At 40.8% G+C, this 10,502-nt stretch overlaps 1 pseudogene; it reads left to right on the top strand.

Moving 5' to 3' along the window:
* The first annotated feature begins 246 nt into the window (after nt 1-246).
* Nucleotides 247-4,848, top strand: LOC129101172 (eosinophil peroxidase-like; annotated as a pseudogene).
* Nucleotides 4,849-10,502: the final 5,654 nt, after the last annotated feature.

Below are 10,502 nucleotides of genomic sequence, written 5' to 3'. Positions count from 1 at the left end.
TTCAAAGGTAGCTTTACTATTATTTTCAACTATCCTTATCCTATTTACTTTGACTTAATATTCATCCAGTTAAGATATTCTCTGACCAATAACTAACCATTATTACTAAATAAATAATGTATACGATTGGATTATATTCATTCTCTACTTTCATGTATTTGGTTAAAAGAAACTTCGTAAATCTATTAGTTTAACTGATTTGACCAGTGCTTTACTGACTGGAGAATATTTGGATTTTTTTCACAGATGATTCGCTTTCTGGGGCTACTGGCTGCAGTTCTTTGCCTGAGCTTGCAATGCCAGGTGAACGCTGGTGAGTAAGACCTCTATCATATTACTTAGAATAGCTACACATACCCTTTAAATGCATTCATTATTTGGTACATTTTGCTCTCTTATTTTTGTAATAAACTTATCAGATCTCAGTCAAAATGTTTAAGTTTATGGCTTGTTCATTGTGAGACAATATATATTTTGTAAAATGTTGTAACCATGTGGCATGGATGAAAAATGATTTATCTCAGAAATGCACTGGCCAAAAACAGCAGAATTAAATATGAACAAGAAAGTAAATGAAACAAAATGTATTTTATGCTTTCAGAATCCCATTTGAGCAGGAGTGACATTGAAAGGGCCGTGATTGAGGCCAAGGTCACCGTAGACTCAGCCTATGAGTACTCCAGGAGAGTGTGAGTGTGTGGCCTGCTGAACTGCTGTATACATTCCTCCCTACTTTGACTGAAAAAGTTGTTCATCAAATGTGCGTGAAATTGCTATTGAAGACATTCTCACTGAATTCATAAATCTGACCTCTCCATACAATACAGGAGTGTTGAACGCGTGAGGAGGAATGCAGTGAGTCCCTCAGACATCCTGCGGTTGGTGAAGCAGCCTGTTGGGTCAACCCGTAATGCCGTGCGTGCTGCTGACTATATGGATAATGCCGTTAAACTGATCAAGAGGTCTATTGAAAGACGTCAAAAACGCTCCATCAATGCCACTGGTGTGGATCCTTAACAGCTTCACAGAAATTTCTTACAAATATTTGTAAGAAATTTCTGAGTTACTCATTTCTTGTCTCCGGTAATTAGATCTGATCTCTGAGGAGGATCTGCAGGTCATTGCTGAACTGTCAGGCTGCTCTCCCCAACATCGTGAGCCTTCTTGCATAACCATGAGCAATTTAGACAAATTTCGCACTGCAAGCAGCTCCTGCAACAACAGGTGAGGCATCAATTCAATGGCAATATTTTATTTTGCTTATTATTTAAAGAATAATAAAACTGAAAATGTGCAAACAACAAATTTTATTTTCAGTAATGTTTATGATGTCCCTTATTTTGGATTTGACTTGGGACTTTTGTTGCATGTTGTCCTTTAACCTTTACTTTATTTTAGTAAAATAAAAAAAATGCAAAGAGCCATGAAAGTAATCTTCAAAGAAAAGAGAAAATTAACACGGTATAATAATTGATTTATTTTTACTTGTGTAGGAAAAACACCCGCTGGGGATCCTCCAACACACCTTTCACCCGCTGGCTCCCTGCCGAGTATCAGGATTCAATCTCTCTGCCCAAAGGCTGGTCCCCTGGGATGACAGTCAACGGACATCTTCTTCCCTTGGTAACATATTTCAGAATATCATCTTCACTGACCATGGAAAAGAAAAACACTTGTTGTACGAGTCCTTTTTCACCAAGGTGCTCATTGTCCACATCCTGTTCTCAGGTCAGAGCAGTGTCCAACAATATTCTGCGGACAGCAAACTCTGATGTGGAGAGCGACCCATACTACAGTAACCTTGTAACAATCTTCGGCCAGTGGACGGATCATGACCTGTCCTTCACTCCTCACTCTCCTACTATCCGCTCGTTCAGTAAAGGGATTGACTGTGACAAGAGCTGTGAACGCACAGAGCCCTGCTTCCCCATTGAGGTCAGTGTTTGCTGCATTACACAAGAAAAGACATGAATACATCAAAAAAAACACACACACACACACACACACACACACACACACACACACACACACACACACACACACACACACACACACACAACACACACACACACACACACACACACACACACACACACACACACAAACACACACACACACACACACACACACATACAGGATGTTAACTGATTCTTGTCATCCAAACAGGTTCCAAGGCAAGACCCCCGCTTTGGCATAAACTCTTCGGAGTGCATCCCCTTCTTCCGCTCAGCAGCAGCTTGTGGTTCTGGCAACATCGGCCACATTTTTGGTGGAAGCACCGTCCGTCAGCAGATGAACTCTCTCACAGCTTTCCTTGATGTAGGTCAGGTGTACGGTTCAGAGGACACCAAAGCTCGTTTCCTACGAGACCTCACCTCAGATAAGGGCCTGCTGAGAGTCAACACACAGTACACTGACAACGGCCGTGAGCTCCTGCCCTTCGCCACCATGGTTACCAACATGTGTGCCACCCGAGCCCGCATTACCAATGACAGCAATGCAGAGGAGGTGCCCTGCTTTTTGGCTGGTGAGTGGCAGCAAAAACTATGATGTACAAATGTTAAAAGTGTTCAATCAATCACAAGCATCACACAGGGCTGACAGCACTTTTGTCCTCATTTCATCTGACTTTAAAGGTGACGAACGGTCCAATGAGCACATTGGGCTGACGACTTTACACACACTGTTCCTCCGTGAGCACAACCGTGTAGCCCGTGCTCTGGCGGATCTCAATCCTCACTGGGACGGAGAGAGAATCTATCAAGAAGCACGTAAAATCCTGGGAGGATATTCACAGGTTAGAGACAGGTTTAGCTGCATGGATTACAGAAATATTGGCATGTCTTCACATGGTTCAATCAACTCAGTGTATTGTCTGTCTTTTAGGTTCTAACTTTCAGAGACTACTTATTTCACATTGTTGGTCCAGACTTCATTGCCAGTCAGCTGTCCACCTACCCTGGTTATGATGAAGACGTGGACCCCTCGATCTCCAATGTGTTCGCCACAGCTGCCTACCGATTTGCTCACCTGATGGTTCAGCCATTCATGTTTCGACTAAATGAGCAGTACCAGGAGGACCCTGATAACCCCAGCCCATTGCTGCACAAAGCCTTCTTCACACCGTGGAGGATTGTCTTTGAAGGTAATGTCGAGGTCTTTAACTTGTTAGTCTTTCCCTAAACAGAGAATGAATATTCATTTATTCATTCATTCATTTTCCGTAACCTGCGTATCCAGTTAAGGGTTGCAGGAGAGAATAAATATAATTGATCAAAATGAAAATATCTCTTGTGTTTCTCAGGTGGTCTGGACCCAGTCATCAGGGGCCTGGTGGGTCGTCCGGCCAAGCTGAACACACAGGATCACATGATGTCTGATGAGCTGAGAGACAGGCTTTTTAAATTCACCAATGAGTTGGCTCTGGATCTGGCTGCCCTCAACATGCAGAGAGGAAGAGACCATGGACTTCCTGGTAGTTATCTAGTCTTCATACCTATGTATTTTTTATATCTAGAGTCAATTTTACTTACATATTTAGGATTTTGCAGGCATTACAGATCACACTCTTAATACATGGCAACATATTTACCCTGTGAATCCTTTTTAGGCTACAACAAATGGCGCAGGTTCTGTGGGCTATCACAACCACAAAATCTGGCAGAGTTGGGTCAAGTGCTGAACAACACCGACCTGGCCGCCAAACTGCTGAATTTGTACGGAACACCTGACAACATTGATGTGTGGCTTGGAGGAGTGGCTGAACCGTTTGTCCCTGGAGGAAGAGTGGGACCTTTGTTTGCCTGCCTGATTGCCGCTCAGTTCAAGCGGATCCGCCAGGGAGACATGTAAGTTACATAACTGACATTGCTAAAGATGTTGATATATTTCTGTTACCTGCACCTTTACAATAATGAGAGATTTAGAATATTCGAGACTTTAAATTATACCAAACTGTCCAATTTCAGAATTTGGTGGGAGAATAACGGAGTATTTACTGCGGCCCAGAGGAACTCCCTGAAGGACATCTCGCTATCTCGCATTATCTGTGACAACACTGGTATCACTGAAGTACCGGAAAAACCCTTTCTCTACCGGCCTCGAGGCACCGGGTACACCCAGTGCGCTAACATCAGTGCCTTTGACCTCAGTCCGTGGAGGGAGAATTGTGAGTTAAATCCCATCTGACACAGTTGACCAAAGTCAATCATTTCCGACATTCGAATATTTTGAAAATAATGATTTTTCCTTTTTTTTATTTTAACCAGCACAAGATCCACGTGGACCCCCGGGACCACCAGGTAAATCTACAACTTATCCATAAAAACTTAAGTTGAATAGTATTTCTAGAAATTACTGTAATGGGAAGTTTCTGTTGGTGTAACTGTACTTGTCTCTTTTTCGTACAGGAGAAAGTGGTCCTCCTGGACCCCCTGGACCCCTGGACCCCCTGGCCCTCCTGGCAACGTGGAGAATGTTGCTTTCTCTATGCGACTTGGCAACAACTTCCCCAAAGCCGGCGTGCCCATCATCTTCAATGAAGTCATCTACAATGGACAGAACAGCTATGACACAAAGACAGGGATGTTTACATGTCAGAATCAAGGTGTGTATGAATTCCAGTTCCACTGCACCATCCACCAAAGCGATGGTAGTGTGGATCTGATGCGTAACAACTATCTGGTTCTGCACTCATTCACCACACGGCAGAGCGGTTTCATCACAGCCAGTGGCAGCACGTACATTAAGCTTAACAGGGGAGACTATGTCTATCTGGTTGCCAACCACGGTGGCAACGGTTTGACCAGGGACTGTTTCTTCTCAGGGCATTTGCTGTTCACTGAGTAGGAGACTGCTCATGATACAGCTTTTGACCCACAGCATCTTTAAAACGCTGCAAAAGGAAATCTGTTTTCACCAGTTACCTCTTAATTGCTGCCAATAGGGAGAGATAATCCCACGTTCCAGTGCAGGTTTCTTAGGAGCAGAGCTATGCCTATTTTTATCCCTATTTTTTACAGACAAAATTACATCTTAACAAAGTAATTTGTTGTAGTGAACCTTGCTGAGAGAAAAGCAATATTTCTTGTTTAATAGATTTTGTATTTGCTGAAGGAATATTTAAAACGCAGTGATATCTGCACTAGTATTGTTACATGAACGGCAAAGCTTATACAACTCTTTTTTTTGTAAAATGAACTACTGTCAAACTGAATGTTAGAATTACCTGACTTAACATATTTCCCCTAACTTTTCTTATGAATTATTCAGTTTATTATCTTTTCCTCTTTTCTGAATATTGTTAAGTATTGTACAATGTACAACCATGTTATTCTCAAATAAGTTATGAATGCAAAAGGTGTAATTTGTAACAAATTTCTTTGGGAACATACTGTTGTTTTTCCAGACTCTATGTGTAAGTCACTTTAAGTTTGACTGTTTGATTAATAAATGATTGTTATAAAAATCAACCACTGCCTCCAAATTAATTTTGATGATACACAAACAACTTCAGAGGATCACAACACCTTAGTTTGCAAACCCGGAAAACCAAAGTTGATGATGTTCTTAACCAGACCAGTAGATGGCACTGACATACAATATTTTAAGTCATGAAAGCGCTACCAACCTGTGGTTTTGGATAAACCAAAGTCCTGCTCTGTTCGTCTTGAGGACTTAATTGTTCTTAGAATTCACGGTCAATTTGTAGATGTAGTTTATCCTGGCATCATTCAAAAAATCTTGATAAATCATAAAATTAAATCTGTGCTTTAAACACATGCACTTTAAACTTTGTAAAAGTTCAAGCAAAGAATCCAAATAAATTGATCGCTTGGGACTAAATTAAAAGAGAAATTGTTCAGAAGGGATATTTATTCATGTTGTAGCTACGATCTCTAAATTTAACAACTAACAACAAGTGTTTCCCCTTAACCTCTTCACACATTTTTTGGAAAAAACCCACTTGACATCAGTTCAGTGGTTGGTGGTTTGGCAGGTATGCCAGGCAACGCCTCTCTCTAAAGCAAAGTTTCTATTAGAGTGGTAACACATCATGGAGATTATGAAAAACATGCTATCATTCAGTGATGTTCAGTAACAAAGGCTTATCTACAAAATATTTACAGTGACATCATTCTTAAAACAGATAAAGAGTTCAGAAAACAGATGATGAAGTGAGTTAAGGTGTGTTTCACATACAGTGCATCTCTGCTGCTGCAAGCCAGTGTGAAATATAAGTTATTGAGTGGAGTGAATTCATGCTCAGCTCTTCATCAATGAGGTGAGACATCCTCTTTGAAGAACCAATGACTTGTTTTGTTCACCCTACCAGTTAATTATACATTTCATTGTGGAATGCAAACTATTGATTGGAAAATCTTTCTGAGAATTATTTTAGCCCAGCTTCTGATGTGCACTGGCATTGGTGTATCGATAATTGTTTATTGTTTAAAGGAACACTTCGAATTCTCACTTGGATTTGGGCCAGTTTCAATACCTTGGTAAAGTGCAAGCTGGCTCACTGGCATGACCTTTACTGAGAGAGAAGACAAAGTTCTTTGTTTGTAATGTAAGAAGCTCGGTTTAGTCAGAATCCTGCTTAATCACTTCCTAAAGTGTTGGCATCTTGTCAATGTGGGCTAGGCACAATGAAAAATATAAATAACTGTTAAATTAAAGAGTTGAAATGACTGTGGGGAAGGTGAACGGTTGAGTGTTATTCAAAAGGTAAATTGTATTGCTAATGTACATCCAATTCCCCAGAAAAAAACTAAAATATGTAATTTGAACAAACAGATAATAGTGATGTTCAGGCTACAGAAATATTGTGATATTCAGATCAACCTCTGAACTTTCCATATTTTTTTTCACCATGATATACCAATCCTCTTTTGTTGCATTGACTACTTCTACAATAAATCACATTTGATTTTCTTTGATTAAAAGCTAAATCACAAAAAGCCTAATATAGGGATGCAAATGTTTGATGGGGTTTGATATTAAGAAATGAGGCTAAAGGTGGTCACTCAACCTTAATTGCGGAATGCCGACAGATCCCTGGGGGGGGGGGGGGGGGGGTCTGCATCCAATCCTAAATAAGTAAACAAACAAACAAAAAACGTGTGCAATATATGGCGATCGATGGGAGACCTGGTGGGTCGCATTAGCTGGCGTTGTTTTCTGCACAGTGGAGAAGAGGGACGAGAACCAGCTGCTGCGTCTCCACACACACACACACACACACACACACACACACACACACACACACACACACACACACACACACACACACACACACACACCACGCCCCCCCTCCTGACCTCCGTGGACACAGTGCCGTCCACACAGAGGGGCTCTGGGTGTCCCATGGGAGAGGGGGAATGCTGTGGAGGACGAGCGGCACACGATACCCCATTGTTTAGTTTAGCAGTCACTGATTCCCCCTCCACCTCCTCCTCCTCCACCCTCTCCCTAAAACACACCGTCTCAGCGGGTTAAATTGATTAGAAAGACGTTTGTGGTTTGACTAATCCCCCATTTTCGGCCCGACTCTCTGCTTCACCAATTGAGAAAAGCCACATTTAGACAGTGGTCCTGCTGGTTGTGATGATAATCCTGTCGCACCTGTGGGGCTGAAGAGGAGAGACGACTCGGTCTGCTTATAATTTAATAGATATCATGATGATGATGATGATGAGGAGGAGGATGTGCCATTGACTTAATCTGCTCCTCTGATAAATGTACAGTTTCTCAGCAAATAAATACATAAATGATAGATTTATGTGTGAGATGTATTAACTTTAAGGAAATGTTAACGATGCACTCTCCATTCAAGGCGTGATTATTATGTATTTTCTTCTGAAATAAATGAACACAGTAAATTAATACATAGCCTATTCTATGTGAGTGAATAATGGTTATGTTAGGTGAAAACATGACCTGATTAAACAAAACATTCCCATGCGATGCCATCAGAAACCTGTTTGATATTGACTTATGAGAAATAAAAATGTGTTGGATGTTTTCTGATGACAACATTATGGTCTAACTAGCCTAAAGCTCAGATTAAATGCTTGAGTGTTTACCATCACACACCACTGAGCAATTAAGGTGCAGTAAGTCTAAAACTCCATAAACTCCCAGAGGATTTAAGACTTGCCCCAACTCTGAGCACCTTTAAAACAAGACTGAAGACTTTTATGTTTGCTATAGCTTTCTGCTAAATCTTAAATACATTGCACTTTCTAAAAAGCTTTTTTAACTTTGCCTTTATTTTCTATTTTAATACTAAAATGCCTTTTTCTATTTTACCTATTTCTTTGCATATGTTTTTCTTTTACTTATCTATTATTTTATTTTATTGTATGACAATGTTTATATGTGAAGCACTTTGAGTCTGCCTTGTGTATGAAAAGTGCTATATAAATAAAGTTGCCTTGCCTTGCCTTGCCTTGCCTTGCCTAAGTCAAGTCAAACGTTGTTAAATGAAGAATTCTCTTTGGAGTAGGCCTATGCTTTAAGTTTGCACATGAACCACCAAAAGCTTTGATTTCCTGCACATATCCAAATCATTCTGAGTCGATTACCTGAGCTTTTGATCATGGCCCTAAAACAAAATCCTGTGCATTTTAGTATAGGAATTTTATTAAAGTGTGTCAGCATATACTGATTTTTCATGCTTAAGTAGAGCTGTCAATCATGTCAGAGGGAAGTGTGTGAGGGACACGGTGACATGCAGGGTGGAGACTCTGCAGCAGGATTCCCCAAGACTGCTCTCCTCATAATTGGGGGAACATCTGACTTTGTCCCGCGGTGGCAGATGGTGGGCTGAGTTGGGATCCAAGGGGGGAGATTTACTTCCATTGTCCAGGAGCACCAAATCCACACAGAGACAATATCGGTAAGGGGCAGTGAAGCAGGGCTTGGAAAAAAAACAACCTTTTCTTTTCAATGCCAATTGATGAGGAACGGATTTAGGCCTATTTTATATTTTTGTGCAAAAAAAAAAAAAAAAAAAAAAAAAAAGGTCCAGAATATGATATATTCGTTTTGTTGGGTCTAAACTAAAAACCCATTTTGGAACTGATAATTATTTAAACAATAATATGATTCATGTAAAATGCAGCACTTTTGAATACAAATGTGCTTGAGCATTACACTTTATTAGTATATTACATCTTATTGGGCCTTCTTAAACTTAAAATCATACAAATAAGCAGCCTAAGAAACTTTGTCACATCCAAAATGTACCACTCTTATATCCATTTATTCTCTACATAACTTGCCAAATCACGATTGGAGCAACTTCTTTTTTTTTTTATATCAGTGTTAATTCTAAACTGACTTCATGACCACTTTGACAAAACATTCTGTTGTATTGATTAAGAACTCATTTCGGTCCAAACGCCAATCAGAGCTCAGCCCTGTCTGCTGCTGGAGGAGATTGATGGAGCAACCAGACGGCCATTGTTGCTGCTGACACTGATGCGATGCCTCCTCCTCAGCATCACTGCGTTCAAAGGAGCAGACGGTCGAGCTGCTGAATGCACAGGTCGAGAGCTCACTTGTGTTAGATTTTGACTTGAATGAATAGAACAAACAGGATTTGCTGTACAGACTATACATATATAGTCCTCAATATTGTATGTTACTGTGTCTGTATGCAAGCTGCTCAAACAAATTGCCCCTAGTGGGATAAATAAAGTTGTATTGTATTGTATTGTATTCAGGGCAGCATGTGATGGAGAATAGAAACCCACATGTCAATACATATAAAACAGTGGGAGATAAACGAATATAAAACATGTGAGCTTTTATTTACAATATTGAATGTAAAGCCCCCCCATGCACACACAAAGAGGAGCATTAATCTCAATCACACCACAATTCAAATCCTACATAAACTATTAACCGAGTAGCTTCTGCTATAAAAAAAAATGTGTAAAAGTGTGTGTTTTTTCCATCTTCATCATCCTGCTCGGACTTGATGTGTCAAAAGTTTGCTGCACGACTCACTGGTTGGATGCTGAGTCTGGCAGAAGTCCAAACAACGGATGCACTTTACACCAATGAGAGCATCCATTTCAACAATCGGTCCCCCATATGGCACCAAGGCCCCTCCTCCACGGTCTGTCCCGGCAGAGGGTCTCATTCATGCTTCCAGACAGTTCACTGCGAGCTTCCTGGCCCTCGGATCAACTCTTTTGATCCAAAGGAAGACTTTCTGCACACACATCTTTGACAGAATATTTGGAAACGGACTGTGTGTGTGGAGTTAAGCACAACGAGCAGGTGATCATTTGCCTCTCGGACTGTGTGTGGAGATTTGCGTTTGGACAATGCTTGCAATTAGTGTGGGGATATATCTGTTATCATCGTTTCAGCCTTGAAAGAAAAGTGTGCGTGGATTTTTTTCACCGCAGGCTTCATCACACATCATCCGGAGGAGCAGAGACTCAGGTGGATCTGCTGCTGTTGTTAAAGTGTTTTTAGCTCTCCAG

This window comes from Anoplopoma fimbria, chromosome 13 (assembly GCF_027596085.1).
Source record: "Anoplopoma fimbria isolate UVic2021 breed Golden Eagle Sablefish chromosome 13, Afim_UVic_2022, whole genome shotgun sequence".
NCBI classification, from domain to species: Eukaryota; Metazoa; Chordata; class Actinopteri; order Perciformes; family Anoplopomatidae; genus Anoplopoma; species Anoplopoma fimbria.
The sequence above is the reverse complement of the archived record's forward strand: the minus strand, read 5'-3'. Positions and strand labels throughout refer to the sequence as shown.